Source organism: Cynocephalus volans, chromosome 6 (assembly GCF_027409185.1).
Source record: "Cynocephalus volans isolate mCynVol1 chromosome 6, mCynVol1.pri, whole genome shotgun sequence".
NCBI lineage: Eukaryota > Metazoa > Chordata > Mammalia > Dermoptera > Cynocephalidae > Cynocephalus > Cynocephalus volans.
Window position 1 is genome coordinate 62,150,099 of NC_084465.1, and position 25,668 is coordinate 62,175,766.

The window sequence follows — 25,668 nt, forward strand, 5'->3', positions numbered from 1 at the left end:
AAAGATTGAAACGGACGCAAATCTCCCAAACTCATTCTATGAAGCAAACATCATCCTGATACCAAAACCAGGTAAAGATATAACCAAAAAAGAAAACTACAGGCCGATATCCTTGATGAATATAGATGCAAAAATCCTCACTAAAATACTAGCAAACAGAATACAGCAACACATACAAAAAATTATTCATCACGATCAAGTGGGATTCATCCCAGGGATGCAAGGTTGGTTCAACATACGCAAATCAATAAATGTGATACACCATATTAATAAACTCAAACACAAGGACCATATGATCATCTCTATAGATGCTGAAAAAGCATTTGATAAAGTTCAGCACTCATTCATGACAAAGACCCTCTATAAGTTAGGTATAGAGGGAAAGTATCTCAACATAATTAAAGCCATATATGACAAACCCACTGCCAATATCATCCTGAATGGGGAAAAGCTGAAAGCTTTTCCTTTAAGAACAGGCACTAGACAAGGATGCCCACTCTCACCACTCCTATTCAACATAGTGTTGGAAGTACTAGCCAGAGCAATCAGAGAAGAGAAGGAAATAAAGGGCATCCAGATTGGAAATGATGAAGTCAAACTGTCCCTGTTTGCAGATGACATGATCCTATATATCGAACAGCCTAAAACCTCTACAAAAAAACTGTTGGAATTGATAAATGATTTCAGCACAGTAGCAGGATACAAAATCAACTCACAAAAATCAGTAGCATTTCTTTTCTCCAATAGTGAACATGCAGAAGGAGTAATCAAGAAAGCCTGCCCATTTACAATAGCCACCAAAAAAATAAAATACTTAGGAATTGAGTTAACCAAGGAGGTGAAAAATCTCTATAATGAGAACTACAAACCACTGCTGAGAGAAATTAGAGAGGATACAAGAAGATGGAAAGATATCCCATGCTCTTGGATTGGAAGAATCAACATAGTGAAAATGTCCATACTACCCAAAGTGATATACAAATTCAATGCAATCCCCATCAAAATTCCAAAGACATTTTTCTCAGAAATGGAAAAAACTATTCAGACATTTATATGGAACAATAAAAGACCACGAATAGCCAAAGCAATGCTCAGCAAAAAAAATAAAGCTGGAGGCATAACACTACCTGACTTTAAGCTATACTACAAAGCTATAATAACCAAAACAGTATGGTACTGGCATAAAAACAGACACACTGACCAATGGAATAGAATAGAGAATCCAGAAATCAACCCTCACACTTACAGCCATCTGATCTTTGACAAAGGCACCAAGCCTATTCACTGGGGAAGGGACTGCCTCTTCAGCAAGTGGTGCTGGGATAACTGGATATCGTTATGCAGGAGAATGAAACTAGATCCATACCTCTCACCATATACTAAAATCAACTCAAAATGGATTAAGGATTTAAATATACACCCTGAGACAATAAAACTTCTTAAAGAAAACATAGGGGAAACACTTCAGGAAATAGGACTGGGCACAGACTTCATGAATACGACCCCAAAAGCACGGGCAACCAAAGGAAAAATAAACAAATGGGATTATATCAAACTAAAAAGCTTCTGCACAGCAAAAGAAACAATTAAAAGAGTTAAAAGACAACCAACAGAGTGGGAGAAAATATTTGCAAAATATACATCTGACAAAGGATTAATATCCAGAATATATAAGGAACTCAAACAACTTTACAAGAAGAAAACAAGCAACCCAATTAAAAAATGGGCAAAAGAGCTAAGTAGGCATTTCTCTAAGGAAGATATCCAAATGGCCAACAGACATATGAAAAAATGCTCAACATCACTCAGCATCCGGGAAATGCAAATCAAAACCACATTGAGATACCATCTAACCCCAGTTAGGATGGCTAAAATCCAAAAGACTATGAACGATAAATGCTGGCGAGGCTGCGGAGAAAAAGGAACTCTCATACATTGTTGGTGGGACTGCAAAATGGTGCAGCCTCTATGGAAAATGGTATGGAGGTTCCTTAAACAATTGCAAATAGATCTACCATACGACCCAGCCATCCCATTGTTGGGAATATACCCAGAGGAATGGAAATCATCAAGTCGAAGGTATACCTGTTCCCCAATGTTCATCGCAGCACTCTTTACAATAGCCAAGAGTTGGAACCAGCCCAAATGCCCATCATCAGATGAGTGGATACGGAAAATGTGGTACATCTACACAATGGAATACTACTCAGCCATAAAAACGAATGAAATACTGCCATTTGCAACAACATGGATGGACCTCGAGAGAATTATATTAAGTGAAACAAGTCAGGCACAGAAAGAGAAATACCACATGTTCTCACTTATTGGTGGGAGCTAAAAATTAATATATAAATTCACACACACACATACACACACACACACACAAACGGGGGGGGTAAGAAGATATAACAACCACAATTATTTGAAGTTGATACAACAAACAAACAGAAAGGACATGGTTGGGGGGGAGGGGGGGAGGGAGAAGGGAGGGAGGTTGTGGTGATGGGGAGCATTAATCAGCTACAAAGTATATCGACAAAATAAAATTTAAAAAAAAAAAAAAAAAAAAAAAAAAAAAAAAAAAAAAAAAAAAAAAAAAAAAAAAAATCCCACCATCCTCATCTTTTTCTATGTTGGCTTATTTTTTATTTTTTATTTTTTTCATTTTCAGTGAACTTTCACACATAAATAAACTGGGAACACATAGATAGTGATGTCAGAAGACAAAGGAAGTATAACTTGAGGTATTTTTCCTAGGTACTCATATTTTTATCCGAAAATGAATGGAAAAAATACAGACGTCTGATTCTTACCCAGAAACAGCAGCAGATCTAAATGTCAATATTTAACTTATACCCTGTTCTCTGTACCTAGGAGAGTGAAGAAATGGGGAAACTTGAACTTTCTTCTCTGCTCAGCCTCCAAGTGGCAGAGTTATCAGATGCATCTCAGGGTGGGGGAGCCTTTCCAAATTGCGCTCTTCTGCAGGCCTCACAGATCCCACAACCCTGGGGCAGCTGAGCTTGGTGGCATGTCCTGCCCCACCCTGCACTGCGCTACTGAACTGGCATTTATATATATGCTGCCTTCTCTCTCCCTCCTTCCTTCCATGGTGACAGGATCAGGGGTCCTTACAGATCTTTCCCTGAAAAAAGCAGAAATTCTGATTCTTGTCCAGACCAACTGAGTCCTTCTGAATGCACACTGGCATAATGTGTGTGACATAATGTCTGTGTAATCTACAGTCTTCCGCTCTACCAGCTGAGCTATCGAAGGGTGCAATGTGTGTGACATAATGGAAACAATTCCTGCGCCCCTTACGTAGGGACTTTGGAGACCCTACATAGTTTTAATAGATACTACAGGTGACTTACATTCATTCATTGAAATTTCAGTTATTTTGTGCCTATTCCACACCAGGTGCTGCGCTAGATACCACAGATACAAAATAGAGGAAGACATGGTCCCTGCTCTCAGAAGTTAATTAGAGAGAGATGAGCAAAGACAAAGAAGTTACTGCACTGTCCGCATTCCTGGTACATGAGCGACCCACTATTCTTCCAGAGTCATTTTCTTTGAGAGCTTTGGTGGTTGGTGATGAATTAATTGTTCAGGTGGTGTGCTGGGTTGAGGGAAGAAAAAGAAATCTCAACATCAGACTTTATATGTAAAGAGTGCTTCAGCATTACACATGACAGAACAACCTATCCAGCGAAAAAGTGGAGAGTTGGGCTCCGTATGTTGCAATCTACTTTATTAGCGAATTACTTTTAGGGATGTAGGGGGCAATCTGTAGTATCCATAATGATTCAGAATGGTTACTTTTCTTTGTCAACTGCTGTCTCTCTCTGTCTAGTACACCCATCACTGTAGTTACAATGCCCTACTGAAATATGAGACAAGACCACGAGGAAGGAGATAATAGTTTCATTTTTCTATTAAACTGGAAGGAGGAAGAAGGGAATTGGTTAGGATTTGGTGATCTTAGATCTCCTAATTTACTGTATGAATACCTGGTATGTGTGATTATTGAAAAAACTCTGGAATAGTTTGAATTTCTAGCCTTGGAAATGGCAGATATTCAAATAGGTGTAATAATATAATGGTGCAATTCTCAAAACATCTTAAAATAAAGGTCTCTTTTGATACAATTTGGAAGTAAGGTTTTAGGGTAAGGTCATTTTCAAACGTGAGGTTGTTGGTTTTCCATCCACTTTCTCACTGGTAATTATAATTTTACTGTAGACATTAACATTATTGCAATATGTTATTCATGTTGTTTTGAATGAAGTATCAAACACTGACAAGATGCAAGCTTCTATCTAGAACATAAGATAGAAACAGAATCACTAGATTACCGTAGGTACATGAATAAATGGGGACCGTCCATTTTTCTTCTTTCTGGGCAGAAACCCAGAGGTTGGCTTTTTGGATGCTGAGAGCAATTGAATATAAATATGTGTGTGTGTGTGTGTGTGTGTATTATGTATGTTTGTATTTCTGTAAGCCAAAATTTACAATGTATTTCTGTCATCTTTATTAAAAATCTTCAAAATGCCAAAATATGAAGAAAAACACATTCATCTGAAGAGGAAGCAACGCCCCAGGAAAACCTTTCAAAACTTCATCTTCATCATAACACCCAGAAAGCGTCAAGTCATTCATCATGAATAATTAATACATTCCTTCTTCTCTTTCCTCCTCCAGCACAGACATTACAAAATGAGTCATGAGGTTTTGCAGTAAATAACAGTGTTTTCAACAATTTGTTTCCATGTCTGGACAGATGTATAGTTTAATTTGTCAATTCTGAAAATTTGTTTATTCTGCTTAGTTTTTGTTCTTTGAAGAAAGCACACATACCTGCTACTGTAAATATGGAATAAAAATCTTCATTTTGTAATACTAAAAAAAAGCATGATTTGGTTACAAATCTTTCATTTTTGCATGACAACATGATTTATCAAAAGTATCACGGTAGTTGAGTAAGATGGAATCATTTTAACAAATTCAGAAAAGTCTTCTAGTTTAAGAAAGGTCATAGGACTAACATAAGCATTTAGTCTATTCAATTTTATATTTGTACAGAGGCTACTGGTCAATGATTTCCTCCTCCAGAAAAGTTTCAAATCAAAGTATATTTTTATCATTTAGTGTATTAGACTGTCATGCGGAGTATATGCTCAATCAATACATAGTTATTTCAAGTCAATTTTGGATTGTCTTTCCTTAAGGAAAAAAAGAATTTGTATACATAATCCACAAGTATTTGTTCTAGCATCTTAATGTGTATTTAGAAGTTTGATTATCAGTGGTTTTATCAAAATGTGTGGGAATTCAAAACTACACATAATGATCCAGTCATCTAACTGAAAACTAATTCAGCTTGTTTTTTGACATCCCAATCCATGTTGGAATTTGATAGTGTCATTTCTTAGAGAAATATGTCACCAACATAAGGTAAACTCTATCCTTTACCCCCTTCACCAGGTAGGAGTGGGTGATAAAATATTTTGGTTTAAAATGATAAGCAAAAGAACACACATACAAATACAGCGGAAGGGTGGTTGGCAAATGATTCTATTAATTTCCCTATTTAATCATGGCAGTAAAAGGCTGAAAGTAAAACAGATTCTTACACTGTTAACATTTTTTCCATGAATAATTAAAAAGTAGCTATATTGTTTTTAAAGTTCTTCTAAGTCTTTAGGGAAAATGAACAATAAAAGATAGTTGGTAACAGAAGCAGTTATTTGAATTACTCTGTCAAAAACTCCAACCAGTTATATATGTGCTACATAATTGAGGCCAAGAAAGATATTTTTACTGAAATAGATAAATAATTCCTTTGGCTTGATAATGTGACTAACATTTATCTGTTCTGAAACAGTCTACTGTTTTTCGAAAAGCTATATTCTCTGTTAATTTCAAAAGGAGCTCTTTTGTTTTTAGAAAAAGATGTAAATTAAATTCGGTGTCTTTTTAATCTTCAAAACACACCTGTAGGCCATCTAGGTGACAAGCATTATCACCTACATTTTGCTGAAAGATGAAATTGGATTTTATAATGCAACCCTTGAAAATTGCAACCCTTTGAGTTACTTGTACTAGTGGATAGCTAGGCTCTTGCACTAATTAGTCAAATGAACTTTTGTGTTATCTGTTTGATGAGTAACTTCTTTACTTTGAAACCCTCTTGGTATCCCCAGAACCACAGTGTACAGGAGAGTTCTTCACGTGGAATGTGAAGAACTATTTGGTGTTAGGGACTAATGGAAGTGCTTCCATACCCTTCTCTGTTTTCTAGATCCCATTTCCTGGGTTTCTGCTCATAATCCCAGGGTTGACCTCAGACAGACACTTCCAACTGAATGTTTGCTCAAGGACAAAGACAGAATTTTAGAAGTCTCACAAAATGTATAAAAATTATATTGGTATGCACTGGTTTTATAGCATCAGGCACCATAAGAAGACAGATAATACACAATTACTCAAAGGAAGACATCTACCTTTGAACAGGCCCCCTCTCAACCCTTCCACATGGCTATCTTTGATTTTTCTGCAAGTGGGAGCATCCCAGTTGTGGTCTCATTGGATGTCCTGGTGTATTGATAAGATCTGGGTTTTCTGGCAGGAGTGAAAGAATACATGTAGTCTGGTTTTCCTCTTTTAGATCATTCCCTTTGGAGGCCTGCTTAGAAATGGCTCACTATTAATTTGCTTTGAAACTTTGTGAGCTTCTGGCCTGTGGTACCCAGTAGGGCTTCTTGCCCTTCATTCGCAAAGAACGCTACTTCAGCAATGATTTGCACTCTTCATTTTTTCCCCCCTTTTAAGTGTATATACCTTTAAATGTACAACTATATGCTTCTATATTTTCATAACTTCTGAATAGGTGTCAGAGAAATTGTGACCCTAATTTATTCCTCATAGTTTATTCCGTACTTACAATTTACCAATGAAAAAGAAAATAATGCTATGACTTGAAAGCTTGCTGCATTCAGGAATTTCAGATATATGGATGAACTAAGGTCCTAAGGAAAAGTTGCATAAACGGGAGTCGTAAAAAAAGGATACTGCTGAGACTGTCTTTGAAAATGTGTCGCTTAGAAGAAAGGGGCTGATTTTGCCATGGTAGTAAAATTGCAGTAGGTCAGCTCCTGCAGCTTTGATTACTACTTAGAACTGCAGAATTCAGATGTTATGAAAATGCAGGTGCTATCAATCACGTGTGCATTTAAAAGACATACTTTAAAAGGAAAAAAGAGGTCACATCACTATTGAATATCTACTTGTACAAAATGTAATATTGTCTTATTTATTTATATTTTAAATTGGGCTTTCTATAACATTGGCATGCAAGAAATTGAAAGGCATGGAAATTGCATAATTTAATATAAAACTTTTTTATTTGCCAAGAATAGGAACAATTTTTATTGAAACAGGACAGCTCAATATCACATTATATAATACCATAACTCACACTATAAAACAATTTCAGCTTAAGAAATTAGTTTTGCATAAGCCTGGCTATTAGTATCAACTGCCAGGGGACTGAAGTGTTTCATTATTTTTATTCTCCCTTATTAAGGTTTTACTGTAGTGAGATTTCTGTACATGAGGTCTTGAGAGAGTAGGTAAAATAGTGAATGGCTAAACAAAATTTTTTGAGAGGTTCAAGGACTGAAAAATTCAATCCTGACCTCAATGTAATGTGCTCTTAATATTATGGGGAGCAGACATAATTCCTTTCACACCACAGGCTTACTACTGAAAAGTCAGGAAATTTCCCTGCTGCAAAATGCACAGTGAGGTAAGTAAAAAACAAACAACTGGACTATTCATCTTTAATGTTCCTGTGGGGAATGGCTGCTTTTTTTTTTTTTTTTTTTTTTTTTTTCCCTTTTTTAGAATATTAAGTCCCCATGAGAGGGGGAATATTCAGTAACAAAGAAATTTGGTTCTTGACTGGACTCTGCCTATTTTGCTTCCTCTTTCATTTAAAACTAACTTTCAATTTTTTGAAAAACAATGCTATTTGGTGATGTTACCATGGTAACCATGGCTTGGCAACCAACCATGAGTGCTGCCCAAATAGTACTAAAAAATCAGAGCAGAGAACAGTTATTACAAATATAGTGAAATCTCCTCCATCTTCACCCATGGAGCCTCCGAACAAGTAGCTGCAGAATGAAAAGATGGGAAACACGGAGAAGTGAAGGGCATGATCTTGAGTGGAGACCACTAAAAGCCAAGGAGACTGAAAAAAACAAAGGTGTTCACTGAAGATTCTTTCCCTTGAAGTAACCATGAAATTATTTAAGTAATCAGAAAACCTGTGCTCGCTTTTGTGATGTGGGCAGTTTAGAAAGCAATTCTAGTAGACCGCTTTCAATAGAATTGGACAGGGTGGGAGTTGGGGCTGGGGAAGGAGGGAGAATTTTCAAATCACTGTGTGGACAGACTCAATTTTAAGGCCACATTCTAATGATATTGTGTGTGTGTGTGCACATGCACATGTGTGTGTAGTCGTATTTCTCCAGTTGAGGCTAACCTGGGTTTTATAGTCTGGCTGTGTTTGACAGAAGGTTGGTGTCTCTTTTACTCCGATATACTTGTGTGTAGTATGTAGGTATAGTTCAGCAGTTGGTTTTCAGCATTTTCCCCCCTCGAATGCAGTGTTTTATCACTATTGGAAAAATGATTGTTCTGTGAAGGGACTTCAAAATGTTTGTGGAAAAGTAAAATTAAAAGATAATACCAATCTTTCCATGAACTTTTTGAAGTACCTCGTATAATGCTAGATTAATTATGTCACTGACTGACTTACAGTCTTTTAATTGCTTCTCACCACTTTTAAGAACAAATCCTCAATTTGCCCTCCATGATAAGTCCCTGCCTACTTCTGGCCTTATAATCTACCTATTAAGAAATCTCCTTCTGGTTCCTGAATCCACTTGATTTCATTCCTCCCCTTCTCATTAGGCCTGGAATCCTGTTTACCTTGCCCTGAGCTCTGCCACCTCTCCAACCAGCAAGCTAGTGGAGAACGGTTAAGAAAGGGCACCATTCAGCTGATTGGCTTTATCACTGAGTATTTGTCATTTATTGAAATGGCAACCTGCCAGAAAATCCTTTCTGACCCAATTTCCAGGTCAGTTTATACAAAGAACATTTTGCTCTTTTCCATTTTGTTAGGAAAATCACTTCCATTTATTAAAATACATTGAGATTTATTGATGAAATTTTATTCTTCTAGTAATGACAATATTATTTTCATGAACAATGTAAAATATTAGTATTTCTTTTTGAGAGAAATACATGTATGAGTTTGCAATATTTAAACAAATCTGATCAAATCAGGAAACTCAGGCTGAGGTACAGCAGCAATACTAATCTTCAGCTGGTGGTTCTGGCAGAGGCATCAACAGTGAGCTAGTTGTGGGAATATAGCTGCAAGGAGATTGAACAAATCATTCCAGGGTTACTGGGGAAAATTCACAAGAGTGTGTATGCTGGATAATATCTGGGCATCCTTTCCATATGAAATTAACAAGTACTTTATGGAATCACTGATCCATTTCCTGGATGACAAGTTATTGCTGCTGTTTCAAAAAGTATAAATTAGAGAGTTAGCCTGTAGAAATGGGATGTTGAAAATGGGGAGAACCTGTCTTGATGTAGCTCCCAACCTAAGAAAAATTTGGGGTAAGACCCCTCACATTTCAAAATATTCTTTGGTCTAAAGCAGTGGTTCTCAAACGTGTGTGCGTGCCAGAATCACATGGAGGGCTTGGTAAACCATAACTAGGTCCCATCCCCAGAGTTTCTGAGTTAGTAGGATGGGATGGGGCCTGAGAATGTGTATTTTTAACAAGTTCTCAGGTAGTACTGATGCTGCTGTTCTGGGACTAGACTTTGAGAACCACTGGGCTAAAGAGTATAAAAATGTCCACATTCTTCTTCACGAATTAAGGGAGTGATTATGAACACGATCCTGCCCTTTGAGTTAGAAAGTCACTTTTGTAATGTGTAGGTAGAAAATGGTTACAAAACATGAGATAAAGAGAGAACTAATATGTTTTGTTAGCTTCAGCAAAATTACTTAATATCTTTTCCTTAAAAAGAAAAAAAAAATACTCAGAAGGGTAAAAGCAAGAGAGAATTGCATTAAAAATTCCGAAAAGACTTGAGTTTAGGCAGCACATGTGGAGTAGTTTAATAATACAAACACATACACACAACTTTTTTTTTTTTTTAACCCGGCGCATTGTTTCTTTTTAATTGGCTGCTAACTAGACAACAATATGCTTAGACATTATCAGAATTATAGTAGAGACTGTTGTGTGATTTTCAAAATAGCTGAGAATTATATTAAAATAATAGTAGTAGAAAAGGAAGGTTATTTTCTTGGTTAGAGAGAAATAAAATAAAATATCATGGGAATTAAAATATCAAATTCTTTTTATTTCTCTCAGCTATTCATCATACAACAACACTTCAACCAGAATCAAACTCATTTTCTTTTGCAATTCACTTTTTGGTAATGGGGCAAGTAATAATAGAATAAATTGACATTAATGTATATTTTTACAGCAATTGTCAGGGTATATCCCTAGGTGAATATGCTTTCGACTCAATCTCGTGCTCTTCTGACACTTCCATTTGCAATACTGTAACTTTATTTTTAATTTCCATATTATGGTCTTTTGTGTCATCCATCTTCACACAGTATATTAGTCAGGGTTCTCCAGAGAAGTGGAACCAGTAGGATATATGAGGGCACTTCAAAAAGTCTGTGGAAGAATAGAATCAAGAGACAATGTGACTCTTTCCATCAACTTTTTGAAGTACTCTAATATATATGTGTGTTTGTATAGAAAGGCATTTATTATAAAGTATTGGCTCACAATTATAGAGCCTGAGAAGTCCGAAACTGGAGACACAGGAAAGCCGGTTATGTAATTGGAAGACCTGAGAGCCAGAGAGATGATGGTGTAGATTTTACTCCCAGTCTGAAGGTCTGAGAACCAGGAGTGCCGAGGGCAGAAGATTGATGTCCCAGCTCAGCAGTCAGATGGAGAGACGGTGAATCCAACCTTCCCCTGCCTTTTCCTTCTATTCAAGACCTCAAATGATTGAGTAATATCCTCCCACGTTAGGGAGGATCATCTGTTTTACTCAGTCCACCAATTTAAATACTAATTTCTTCCACAAACACCCTCACACATACACCCAGAGATAATATTTGTCGGGTCCGCCGCCGGCCAACCTGAACAGCCCTGGCCTCGTTCCTTTCCGTGGGCGAGTGAACGGCCCAGGATTCCTCTTTTCCTCCTGTCCCTTTTGGAAGGAGATGGGGGAAGAGAGCCGTGAAGAGAGGTGAGCACACCACCGGCCCCAAACCAGCCCGGTCAAAGGACACTCAGACGTGGAGGGGGTTCTGTAGAGCAGTTCCGTTTATTATCACACAAGCACTTGCTTTTAAAGGCAAATGGGGAAGGGAGGTTTTTTACATAATCCTATCAGCTTAAAGGTCAAGAGAGCATGCATCCTGTCTCAATGCCTAGCTATTGCAACCTCGAGCGCAGAAGCGCGTATTTGGCCAATAAAGGTGAAGGCAAGGTTCCCGCAGACACTCCCACCCTACTTCCTCCTGGTGCCATCTTAGGCTGCCACATTAATATGCCCTTGTGGGCCCATAATGGTGCTGCTTGTAATGTCACTTAAGGTGGCATTAGTTTTTAAGGCCCGACATCTCCCCCTTTCTGTTTTAATAAGGCAGCTGGAGGCGGCTAACCTTCCCAGCCTCGCCTCCATTCCCTCTGGTGGCTGTGCCTGTCTTAGGTTGTTTCCCTCTGGAAATCTTACCTGTCATTGACTATCCAGACAAGCGGGGATGGGGTGGAACCTTAGAGATTGGTGTGGATTTTTTAAAGGGCCATATTGACCCAAGGGCTGTCAGGGCTTTCATTATGGGCCACCTCCTCTACCACCTGGGTGAGCATTAAGAGATAAGTGGTGTTGTGCCTTATAAGGGACACATCCTGGCGAATGGTGTAAGGCCCCAAGATGATTAAGACAAGGAAAATGGCTAGGGGGCCCGCCAGGGAGGATAGCAGGGTGGTGAGCCACAGGGAACTTGAAAGCCAGCCTTGGAACCAATTACTATTGGCTTCTTGCTCTTTTTTTTTTTTCACTTTTCTAGCCCTTCTCTAAGCTTAGCTAGGGAATCCTTGACCACTCCAGAGTGGTCGGCATAGAAGCAGCACTTTTCTTTGAGGGCAGCGCATAATCCTCCTTGCTGTAAGAACAACAGGTCTGGTCCACGTCGATTCTGTAAAACAGCTTCAAAAAGTGATTTTTGGCTGGGACCCATATAGGGGTTGACTCACTGAGGGGGAAGACACAACCAAACCCTTGACCCATAGTTAGCAACGGGTCAGGGCCCCTCCACTGGCCTGTTAAGGGGTCTTTCCACCACACTTGGACTTCCGGGCACGGTGGTTGAGCTGACCAGTGTTTCTGGAAGGCAGACAGGGGTTCATCTTTGGAAAAATTTAGGATGTTTAAAGTTAGGAGTGCCTGTCCCAACTGCTGATGAAGGCTGGTGACTCCCCCTTTTTGTTTTAATAATTGATTTTTTAGGCATTGGTGATGCTGTTCAACAATGGCTTGTCCTTGGGTGTTATAGGGAATTCCTGTAGTATGTTTAATGTTCCATTGTATTAAGAATTCTTGTAAGGCTTTGCTAGAAAAGCAAGGGCCATTATCTGTTTTAATTTGTGCTGGCAGCCCTAAGGTGGCAAAACACTGCAGCAGGTGATTTTTTGCACGTTTGGCAGCTTCACCTGCGTGTGCTGTGGCCCAACACGTGTGTGAATAGGTGTCAACAGACACAAAAACATATTTGAGTTTCCCAAAAGGCGAGAAGTGAGTTACATCAGTTTGCCACAGCACATTAGGCTTGGGTCCCCTAGGGTTGACCCCTGGTGGTTGTAAGGGGGGTACTTGCAGATAAGGAAGGCATGACTTGCATGTGTGTACAATCCTTTTTAGCTGTGAAATAGGTATATTTGGAAACCTGGCATGTAGACGTCGCCAGTTTACGTGAGTTAAAGTGCGCAGCTGGCTGGCATTATCTATTGTATATATTTTAGGGCCCTGAGAGGCAAGAGTGTCTGCCTGGGCATTTCCAGTGGCTAGAAATCCTGGCATCCCTTGATGACCCCGAAGGTGTTGAACAAAAATAGGGTTATTGTGGCCTTGTAAGGTACTCCTTACTTGTATCATAAGGGAGGAGATGGGATTACAATCTAAGCGAATCTGGGCTCCCGGAAGCCCAGGGAGAAGATTGGCCGCATATAAGCTGTCTGTAAAAAGGTTAATGGGGTCTGGAACCTTTTGCAGGGCAAGGACTATAGTGAGCAGCTCTTTGTATTGTGCCGACCCATCACAGGAGTGAAAATGAGTAGCGGGGACGCCTGTGATGTGGTGCGTGGGGGTTTGTAAATAATTACAGCAGCCCCTGATTTGCCACCGTCTGTGAAGACATTGTAGGCGTCACCAGGGGTTTGGGGACAAAAAGCTGTGGGTTAGTCCATGACAGCTCTTTGAAGGCAGAGACCCATTTATTGTTGCCATAGCGGCAATCAACAACCCCGAGATACCCTTCTAGAGCCAGTGCCAGCCGGTTTTGATATTGAGCTAACCATGTAAAATCTGCCAAGCGGAAGGGGACGACAATTTTCTGTGATTCCTTTGCGAAACATCTTAGTGAGCATTCCCTTCCTTTCATAATTAGGTCAGCAGCTTGGTTCAGAGTGGTGTACACCCGGGGGGCCCCTCCTAGGGATAAGTGTACCCATTGGAGTGGCTCCCCCCTTTGGGTTAGGGCAGCCATGTACGTGGTGTTAGTGGCTATGAGCCATAACTCTATAGGGGACTCAGGGTCATAGCGTGCCCAGGGACTCAACTGGGCACTGTTTAGGAGATCTTGGACTGACTTTAAAAGCTGTCGGCACTCAGGCGGGAGCATGAAGGGGGTGCTGGGGTCAGAGGCATGCAACAGGGCAAACAGGGGACCGAGCTGGCTGGTGGAAAGGGGGATCCATGAGCGTAGCCAATTTATTTTGCCTAGAAGCTTTTGTAATTGAGGGAGAGTATACGAGTTTGAGATGGTTAGCTGACGCTTTAATGGGCTAGCCTTTTCTAAAGTTAAAAGTGTACCCAGAATTTTAAACGGGGGTATGGTCTGGACCTTATCGGCTGACACCTGTAACCCCCATTTAGTCAAGCAGGAGAGAGTTAGGCTGAGCGCATGAGATAAGTCCGTGGGCGTTGGTGCCCCAAGAATTATGTCCTCCGTGTAAAGATAAAGAACTACATGCGGCAGCTGTTTTACAGGATTAAGCAACTGAGAGACAAACATTTGGTGAAATGAGGGACTATTAGCCATGGCTTGGGGAATCACCACCCACTCAAACCGCCGATCGGGACACTGAAAGTTTACGGAGGGGATAGAAAAGGCAAACTTTTCACAATCACTCGAGTGCAGTGGAATGGAGAAAAAGCAGTCCTTGATATCTATAGTTACTAGGTATAAGTTGCTTGGTATAGCGGGGGTCCATGGCAGTCCTCTCTGTGGTGTGCCCTGAAGGATCATTCTTTTATTGACCTCTCTAAGGTCTTGTAGCATTCTCCAATTTCCAGAGGCCTTCTTAATTACAAATACTGGAGTATTTCAGGGGCTAGTGGATGGGCGAATATGCCCTGCTTGGAGCTGCTCATCGACAATTTGTTGTAGCGCCTTCAATTTATTATCAGGAAGTGGCCACTGCTCTACCCAAACTGGGGGCCCATTTACCCAATGGATGGGGGGCACCAGGGGAGCAGTGGCCTCTAGTATTGGGGGTGACTGGCCATCTGCTTATGAGGAGTTTCTGGGAACTTGACCCTGGGGAGAGGCAGATGGTTTCTTAGGTCCTGAAAAGTGGGGTCCCCCTTATAGTTTGGAAAACAGGGGAGATTAAACTGTTGCTGATACTCTTCCTCATCTAGGATATCTTTATAAAGGGCCTTATGGTCAGTGGTAATGAAAGCATCTGCTTGGCCTAGAACATCTTGGCCTAACAGGTTGGTGGCCAATCCGGCAGCAATGAGAGGTTTTACTTCCCCTTTTGTGCCATCAGCATCTTCCCAGTGAAGGATTTCATGGGTTTCCCACGTTGGGGTTTTTCCCCCTACCCCCAAAATTTGGGGGCCTGGAACTAACTTCCAGCTTGAAGGGACTTCTTCCCATCTAAGGACTGTTTGATCCGCTCCCGTGTCAACAAGGCATCGAAACTCTTTGCCTTGAATTTTAAGATTCATTTTTGGTCTTAAACCAGGGACTATAGGTATGGTCCAATGAGCCTGGCGTACTGGCTGCCTGGAAGGGCATGGAGGTGCTTGCTTTGTATCCCCTTGGGGTGAAGGGGCTGGGGATTGCCCCTCCTCTAGTTTAAAGGCTTTCCGTCCTCGTCAAACTTAGACTGGCACTCACGTTTCCAATGAAGCCCCTTACCACACCTAGGGCACGGGATAGAGGGAAGGTTTTTATTTTTCCGGTTGGGACAGTCCCTTTTGAAATGACCTTGTTCCCCACAGCCATAACATTGACCCCTATGGGAGGGTTGGCTGGGGCTCTCCTTAGGGATCCTGACACTAAGAGCCTGGGTCATAGCACCTGCAAGGGTTTCCACTTGAGCTTGTAGAGCGGAAGTTAAGGCCCTGGTTTGTTGTTGGTAGCTTCCAACGTCTCTACTGGCAATGACCCACTTTTCCATAGAACGATCTTTGAGCCCGGCACAGGCAAGCTTGTGGTCGGCAGTCATGCCGTCCCACACTAGCATTTTTACAAACTGGTCCCGGAGAGGACCTGGGGGAAACTTTCTCTGTATGCTCTGTTCCACCCGAACTATGAAAGAGGCCAGGTCCTCGGAGGGTCGCTGGGTGACCCCGGCCATTGTGGGCTCACTGGGCCCTTCAGCTAACTTTTTCCATGTGGCTAATGCTGTTGCCCTAACCTGGTCCTGGTAGGGGGCTAGGATAGCAGCCTGTTGGATTCCAGTACTAACTTGATCTGCTGTTCCAGACAGCATGCCGAAGCTGATAGGAATGGGTGGGTTGGCTGCTTGATTTATCTCTGCCTGCACATGGCACTCTTCTTTAAAGAAGGCGCAGAATTTGATAAACAAGTTTGGAGGGAGGACAGCCTTACAGAGCATTTTCCAATCTTGGGTTGTGCAGGGTTGGTGCGCTAAGCCCTGGAGGATGGTTTCTGCCCATGGGGAATTGGGCCCATCCTCTGCGACAGCCTTTTTCAGCTCTTTAAGGTCACGAGCTTCCCAAGGGTACCAAGCGGCCGGCCTATTTCCACCGGGGGCTTTGTCAAATTTGGCCTTTTCCCAATGTAATCCTTTTTTACATCGGGGGGCAAGGTGTGGTAGGGGGTTTTTTGCCTTTAGCCTTGGGACATTGGCTTTTAAAATGACCTTGTCTTCCCCAACCAAAACATTGTCCCTTGAAGGGTGGGGAAGTATTGTTTCCTGAGGAGATCAGGGCCGTAAACACCTTGAAGGCTTCAGTTAAGTTTTGTGTCTGAGCCTGCAAGGCTGAGGATAAAGTCCTGGCCTCGGCAACAGCCTTTTTTAGTTCTTTTGCAATGTTGACCGGATAGGCCTGAGGGGCCACTTCCCCCCACAGGCTGCAGATGGCTGGGGGGTCCCAGCGAGCCATGACAGGAAAAACCTGTGGCTCTGCCAAGGATTTTTTAAAGGTGGACTAGCCTCCTTCACTTCTTCAGGTGCCGCTTTCTCTCCTTCGGCTAAACTTTGCTCAGGGCCTTGCATTGGCAGCTTTGTTTCCTTTTTTCTCTCCTCATCGAACTGCGCCCAATCCCTTTCTGCCCCTTCCTGATGCTTGGGATGGAACCAAAGCTTTAGGGCAGAGATGGTTGGGTAGAACCCTAAGGGGAGGTCTAGCCCATGACTAATCTCATTCTTTCTGGCCAGGGTCTGAACCCGGTCCCAAGTCTCATACGAGAATAAGTTGGACGAAGGTGCCCAAGGGGCTACCTGCACCACATGACGCCAGGCATTGGTGGCCGTGGAGTCAGATATTTCCAGGCCTCTGCTTTTTAACATGTGCTTTAGAGCTTTGCAGGCTGTCTCGTCAGATATTTCTAGGCCTCTGCTTTTTAATATGTACTTTAGAGCCTTGCAGGCTGTCTTGTCACTCTTTCCACACATGCCTCCCATGTTGCCCTGTGAGGAAGGGACAAAGGGAGCAACAGGGCAGAGAAGTGCAGGGATTTCCCCCTGTTATGGTACTCACCCTGACATGCAGGCGGATTACTTCACAGCAACTACCGCGGTTGTGGGGGTCACTCCCCTGGTTGATCACCCTTCCTCGACCTTCTTTCAGGACCGAGCAGCCGGGGGCCTCACTCTCTCGCCTTTCACCCACGAGTTTTAAAAAACTCCTTACACGGGGCACCACTCTGTTGGGTCTGCCGCCAGCCGACCCGAACAGCCCTAGCCTCGTTCCTTTCAGTGGGTGAGCAAATGGCCTGGGATTCCTCTTTCCCTCCTGTCCCCTTTGGAAGGAGATGGGGGAAGAGAGCCGTGAAGAGAGGTGAGCACACCGCCGGCCCCAAACCAGCCCGGTCAAAGGACACTCAGACGCGGAGGGGGTTCTGTAGAGCAGTTCCGTTTATTATCACACAAGCACTTGCTTTTAAAGGCAAATGGGGAAGGGAGGTTTTTTACATAATCTTATCAGCCTAAAGGTCAAGAGAGCATGCATCCTGTCTCAATGCCTAGCTATTGCAACCACAAGTGTGGACGCGCGTATTTGGCCAATAAGGGCTAAGGCAAGGTTCCCATAGACACCCCCACCCTACTTCCTCCTGGTGCCGTCTTAGGCTGCCACATTAATACGCCCTTGTGGGCCCATAATGGTGCCGCTTGTAATGTCACTTAAGGTGGTGTTAGTTTTTAAGGCCCGACAAATATTTAATCAGATATCTGGGCATCCAATGACACAGTCAAGTTGACACATAAAATAAACCATCACACATAGAGATTAAAATATTATTTACTAAAGCAAGAACATTTACAGATAAATGTTTTTAACTGTAGGGATGATATGCTAAGACTTATCTAGATAATTAATCAGAGAATCTCACTCCTGGAGATTTTGCTGTCTGTTAGGTGCTTTGTTTATGAAGATGAAGTTACTAGTCTCCAATGCCTTTGAATTATTTTCCAAATCTGATAATAGATTATGTTGAGCTGCCCAAAGCAGCTATGTCCACAGAGCAAAGTGACAAGTGGATCAAAGCCATTCCAACTCACTGAGATAATTATATATACCATAAATTCTGAAAAGAGGCCCATCCTTATAGAAAGTGAGTTAAAAATCAAAATAGTTTCTTTTATTATTCTTTTCAGAAACATTTAGAATTTATATATAATATGGTCATGTAGGAATTAAAACAGCAGTACCTCAAACAAAAATAGCAATAAAAAGAAAATATTCAGTAGTATTGAAATCCTTTTTATCATAGTAAAGTGTTCTTAGATTTATATGATTAATCATGTGATCACCATAGTGTGTGACTTAGGTTGCCTAAGCTGTTGGAAATAATTTTAGTTAGTGGAGTTCACTTCAGCTTATTGCAAATACACAACATATAGGAGCTAAATGAAAGCATTTATTTCAGATCAGAACATATTAATTAGACTAGAAATTCTGTCAAACCTCCTGATTAATGACAACTGTGTATTTGAGCAATTGGCTTTTGTGGATTCAACCTTTTGGAACTTTCCACCTCTCTTCAATTTTGGTGTTAGACTGTTCTGTTGCTTAATTCCCATGACAATTAATTAATTTATAAATAATGTATACCTTATCTTCTCCCAAGGAAGAATTTAAGGAGGCTGCATTTAACTAGGAAACTATCATAAATATATAATGAGGTGGATTTCAGTATTCACTTTTCAGTGACTGGAAGGTCATTCCTTGCCTAGGAAAATAGAGCAACAGGACAACACAGCTCCTTCCGCTCTGCCTGGATCATGTTGGGGTGGAAGGCTGATGGCTCTAGGCCTTAGGAACACAGGCCAGGTTCACATTCTGCTGCTTCCACATACAGGTGGTCCCTGACTTATGATGGTTCAATTTATGATTTTTTGTTTTTAACTTTGCAATGGGTTTATCCAAGTATTAAATGCATTTTTGACTTTCAATGAGTTGAAGAGCATCTCTACTAGCTTTGTGGTGTGGGGCAAGGTACTTAGTCTCTCCGTAGCCATTTTCTATCTTTAAAATGGGGACAATAATTATGGTTATCTCATAGGGTTGTTCAGAAGATTAAATGAGTTTTTATACATAGAATTGTAGAAAAATGCCTGGCAGGCAGTGAGCACTTTTAGAATGCTATCTGCTGTTAGACATATCCTTCTGTGCGATTAAGATGCCATACTGAGACACCACCTTAAGCTAGTGGTAATGTGATTATTATGTAGGAGTCTGCACTTTTCTTCATGACACTTATCATCGTTTATCACTGATATGTAAGGTACTTAATCTGTTTCTCCCATGAACTGTACGTTCCAGAAAGGCTGAAATCTGTTCATCTGGCTCAGTACTCTACCTCTGGTATCTAGTACAGTAACTAGCTGTTGAATGAAGGAACCCAGAAAGACCTGTCTGTAAACATACTAACTGAGATGGGATTACCAGTAATTATTTTGTTAGTTTTGCAAATTTCTGTTGTCTAATTTTTGACAAGTAATATGTGGTTTTCTTTGTGCAATAGTTAAGGAAAGTAAAATCCTGTTCTATCACCTTTATGTACTAGTGTACTTCAGGAGGGCAGAGAAGGGACTTTAAGATGGAATTCACATTTTATTTTTTGTGGACCATTGGAGTAGATCATCGTTTTTGAATTTTTTAAAAAATATGAAATCTCAATTTCCTTTTCTTTTTTTAAAAAATTGAGACTGCGTTCAGTATCAATACCTGTGTGCAACACGTGATGCTCAAGTCAGGATAATTAGTATATTCAACATTACACAATGTGATCATTTTTGTGTCATTTACCAGTTTCAATTTTGAAGTAATTTTATAACCTTCCTTACCCAGGAGATGTTTGGAAATGTTTGGAGACATTTTGATTGTCACAACTGGGAAGGTGTTGCTGGCATCTAGTGTGTAGAGGCCAGGGATGCTCAGGACCTCCCCTTTCACCAATAAAAATCATCGAATCTGAAATTGCAGAAATGAACAGAGACTTGAAAAAAAAAGTAAGTAAGTTCATGTAACTTCTAAAATTGGTTGAGATGTTAAATAATAAGACATCAGAATTTTGAAGGTTAGCTAATAAACTTCACTGGATTTTTTTGGTGGTTTGTATTTGCTTTGTGATATGCTTTGCTGATAATTAAATCATAAGTATTTAATGTAGCATATTTGCCAATATTATCTATGTCAGTAGAGGACTTTGTGGTGTGCTATAGTTTTTCTGTTTTCAACCAGTAAAATAGTTTTAAAAGAAAAGTGTCAACTGACTGTTTACACACTTCTAAGTAACCAATTTGGCAGATTTTTTTTTTTTTAAAGAGCAGTTTATGAATAAATTTAACCAGTTATTGGGCAGAGAGTACAGATAGCCATATTCCTTACAGGTTGTTCCTTTGTGGCTCTGGGCTAATAAAGCAGAAATAAGATAGAGCTATTTTAATGTTTCTTTGTATTTAACATCTGAGAGAGTATTAGTTCGTACAGCATAAGTTATGCTGCAGTAACAACATCTCAGTGACTTAATGCAACAAAGACTCTTGTTTGGAGTCCACTGTGCATCTGAGTGACTCTCTCAGACAACTGTCTACGTGTGTCAATTTAGCAATCCAAGCCGAGGAAAGTGGCACCACCCTGGAACTGCAATATTTAGAAAAGACAGCCTTATTAGTCTGTGTGGCAGAGAAGAGAAAACATGGAAAATTTCATGTTAACTCTTCAATGTTTTCAACAGGAATTGCCACAGGCAACTTCCAGTAATATTTCATTGGCCCAGCAAATCACATGGCCATGCCCAGATTCACTGACTCTGGGAAGTTTAATCCTCACATTTTGCATAGTAGAACTGGAAATATTCCTGAGTATGAGTAATATTTATCATAGCTAGCTTTGGTATTTGTTTACCTTTATATATTGTTGTTTAGTATGGTTATTAAAATAGGGTGTTTGCTATGTGCAGAGATGCCATATCTCACATCAAACTATCCTAATTTCATTATGCTCATTTTGGGTTTCTATTTATATCTCACTTAATGTTTTTATAATGTGCTTATGAATGTTTGGGCTTCTAAATGCAAGTCTTTACCAGATATTATGGTCCCTGGTTTTCCAAATAAGCTAACATATTCCCCAGAGTACTGAATGCTAAAGGAAAAGATGGTGGTCTTTTCATGTTCCATAATGATAAGTAATCAAACATTATTTTGTTGTAAAGTAAAAATTAAGATACCTCAAAATTAAGAAATGATAAATTTTTAAGATAAAATAAGAAACCTCAGTGAAATTTTGCACTGGGGCAGGCTGCTTCTAGCTATGTCCCAGAGAAAAGTCTTTACATTCCCTGCCACCAAGATTACTTTACTGGACAGTGTTGACAAGCACAGCTTGTGTACCTAATTTTTTATTTAACTTTGATTTGGATATTTGCTTAGTTGTCTTTATTTCGATACAAATGGTCATATCACCATGTGTTTTAAAATGGCACTTCTCCGGGAACCCATTTTATAGACATGATGAAAATGGAGATATCTTTTACAAAAAGGAATTCAGAATTTCTATTCTGTATCTTGTTAGCAGCTTGATAGGAGAAACTGAATAATACAACTGATCACTGTGTTCATAATTCTGGAGTACCACGGGGAACTGCAGTGATGGAGAACCACACCCACTCTCCTCTGTTTTACCATGTGATTCTATTTTTGGTAACATTGACTATTGCTATCTGAAACTGTATTCATTCAATCATTTTTCATTTGTCAAACAACTTTTGAGCATTTCTTATGTATGACTGGCACTATGCTAGGTGCTGGGGAGTAAGACAAGATGAATATGACAGTTCCATCCCTCAAAGACGTTGTGTCTAGCATATGAGGGCCACGGAGTCATGAAATCTCCCATTCATTCACATATATGTATTGAGCACTGGTATATGACAGAAATTGAACAATACTACAGTGAGTGAGAGGCAGCAGAGTGTGGTGTTTAAGAGCAGAGACTCAGCAGCCAGATGGTCTGGAATCAGATAGCATTGCGGGGCCCCATGGAAACTCTTCAACTACCTTGTGCCCCAGTTTCCTCATGTGTAAAATTGGGGTGGTGCAGATTTTACTCATGTTGAGCGATTCTTAGGAATCACGTGAACCAGTGTATATGTGCATAAAGCACTGTGTAATTTTTAGCTCATACTATCATTCCTTACCTTTTTTTCTCACGCTTCACTCCCTCTTAAAATCTATATTCTTTCCACTTCCTTAGACCAAGTAGTAACCGGTAATTACTCATTAATTTAAATAGTGTAGTTGTGATACTGTGTTATAAGAAATTTGTATTTGGTCTTTGTCCCTGGTTCCTGGCACAGAGTTCCTAAATCTTTTGGAATTTCCTGGGTGATAGGGGTTCTGGGAGCATCTTTTCCTTTAGTATTTGGTCTTTGATCTTGGTTCCTGACACAGAGTTCCTAAATCTTTTGGAATTTCCTGGGTGATAGGAGTGTCTTTTGTTTTAATGAGGTGACTCTTGATGCACCCCTAGATAGCTTCAGGGTGGGGGCTGGTCACCAGAAAGACCAAGCCATGATTAGAAGCCTTGAACTTTCAGCCCCACTCCCCCATCCTCTGGGGAGGGGTGAGGGGCTAAATACTGCCTATGTGATAAAGCCTCCATAACAATTCTTAAAAGATGAGGTTTGGAGAGCTTTTAGGCTGGCGAACACGTCTGTGTGCTGGGGAGGGTAGTACACTCCAACTCCACAGGGACAGAAGCTCCTACACTAGGGACACTTCCAGACTTCACCCTGTACATTTTCATCTGACTGGTCATCTGTATCCTTTATCACATAAAAAACTGGTAAACATAAACGAGTGTTACTCTGAGTTCTGTGAGCCCTTCTAACAAATCAATGTACATGAGAAATTACTGAAAGATGAGGTCCTGGGAACCTCTGATTTATAGTTGGTTAGACAGAAGTACTGGAAGTCTGGATTTGATATCAGCATCTGAAGTGGGCAGGGGGCGCAGTCTTGTGGGATTGAGCCCCTAACCTGAGGCGTCTGATGCTAACACCTGGTAGACAGTGTCAGAACTGAAGGACACCTAGCTGATGTATGAAGAGATGCTTGGTGTTGGAAAAAATCCCACATATTTAGTGGTCAGAAGTATTGTAAGGGTACAGAGAAAAAAAATCCTTCTTTCTTATACAGTAGTTTATCAGAAAACCTGTTAAAATACTGCTTTAAAGAAACAGAGGAGGGGGCTGGCCGGTTACTAAGGTGGTTACAGCATGGTGCCGATAACACCAAGGTCCAGGAGGGTTCAATCCCTGTACCAGCCAGTGCAAACAAACAAACAAACAAACAAAAACAAAAACAAAAAAACAAAAAAAAAGAGAAAAGAAAAAAAGAGAGGGAAAAAATATAGCTTTCTCATTTTCTGGTTTTTATGTAATGTGTTCTTTTGTTGTTGTTTTTTTTTTCATCATGAAAAAGAGCCATTGCAAATCAAATTCTTCAAGGTACTTAACCAGGTAAGACACCTGATCCAAGAGCAAGACAACCCTCATCAGAAGTTGTGTTTTGTAGAAAACTCTCCCACTTTTCCAGGCTCTGAAGTTCTGAAATGTCTCCTGTCTGCCTCTATTCCCAGGGCCTCCTGTTTGTCCCATGAGTGGGCATTCATCAGCAGTACACATAATTGTCAACAACCTACAGGCTACCTTGGCAGCAGAGTAGCAAGTACCTGATACTTAACGAATTTTATACTGCCTTTGTGAAATGGCTTCACCCGGTGTGATTTAACTTTGCTAAGAAAGAGGTGCAGCGAGAACTCAGTGGAGACCCGTTCTTCGGTAATATTTGCATTTTATAGGAAGCATACATATAAATTTCCCATTCTATAGTAACATGGCTTTAATCTTAATGAATGCCATTTTGATGCTTCTCTTCAGAGAGTGGAATTAACATTCACATGTGAACTGGAAATGTTAAAGTGTTATTAGACTCCTGAGGGTTTTGCTTCTGGCTATGTAGTTTCAGAGATTTCATCATAGTTTAGGTGTAGCAAAATACCACCATTTCTGCTTATTAGAATGAAATTCTCCATGGATTCTGTGTACTTCAGGCTAGGGTTTGATTTTTCAAAATAGAAAAAAATGTTTTTCCTGGATCCTAAATAAAACCTGATGTCAAAAATCAATCAAAAAGCCAGCCAAAATTTGTCATTGGAAAGCTTTTTTTGTAACAGCTTTCTTGTCATTACTAATAAATATCTTAATTAAGCTGCCTAAGTTATTAATATGGTCTCATGAAATTTTAGAAATTCTATTCATTTATTAATTGATTTACATCTTGCCTGATCCTATAAAGAGGCTGAGGTGACAAGCACCATTTTGTGCTGGTTTTCCACTATTTTTTTTTTTTTAAGAATGAAAAGATTAGCACATGGATTCAACAGTCATGTGAAGTACTACAGGTTTGAGAATCTTGTTTAATCTCTTGCCTTTGCTGCCTGTCTTTTCTTTCAAATATGGAGACTTTCTTTCCCAGTTATCCTCCTGGCCTTGGTCATTTTATCTTACATAGAGATTTTTGGTTATTATATAAAAATTAGGATAATATCCCAGGTTTTGGTTATATAGTAATCAGTACAAGGGGTGTGAAACTTTAAATTTTGTAAGTGTAGTTTCACTTATGCACAAACACACACATACACATCTGCCTTTAACATGTAAAATTTATTTGATAGAATATGGGTTTTCATTTTGGGTATTTTTCTACTCAAATCCCAATTATAACATTTCAAATCCTAGGGTGAAGTAACAAAGACACCCAGAACAAAGAATGTTTATTGAAGACCTTACTTGACCATGCACATATCTCTTCAACTCCTCCCCAGGACCGTGCTAGGTATATACTTTTATTCCCATGTAAACGATGAGATAATTGAAGGTCTAAATTGTGAAGGAACTTGACCGAAGTCATGCAACTTTTAAGTGGCAATTCTGGGATTTGATTCAGTCATGGTTAGCTCTGAAAGAACCACTCTACTTAGGGTCCTGGACTCGCTGACTCGGTGTCCCCTGGGAGTGAATTGAAATGCAGAATCCTGGCCCCAATATTATGGGATCCAAATTAAATCTGCACTTTAAGGAGATATCCAGCTGACTTATAGGCACATAAACTTTAAGACTGGAAGTATAGTTCCTGAAAAATTGTTTCAGGCAGCTAAGTACAAGGCATTAAAAAGAATCCATTTGAGATGCTTTTTGGTCTCGGTGACTTTATGATTTTTACTTAATTACAAGTTAGATTATGTTGCATTACCCTCAGT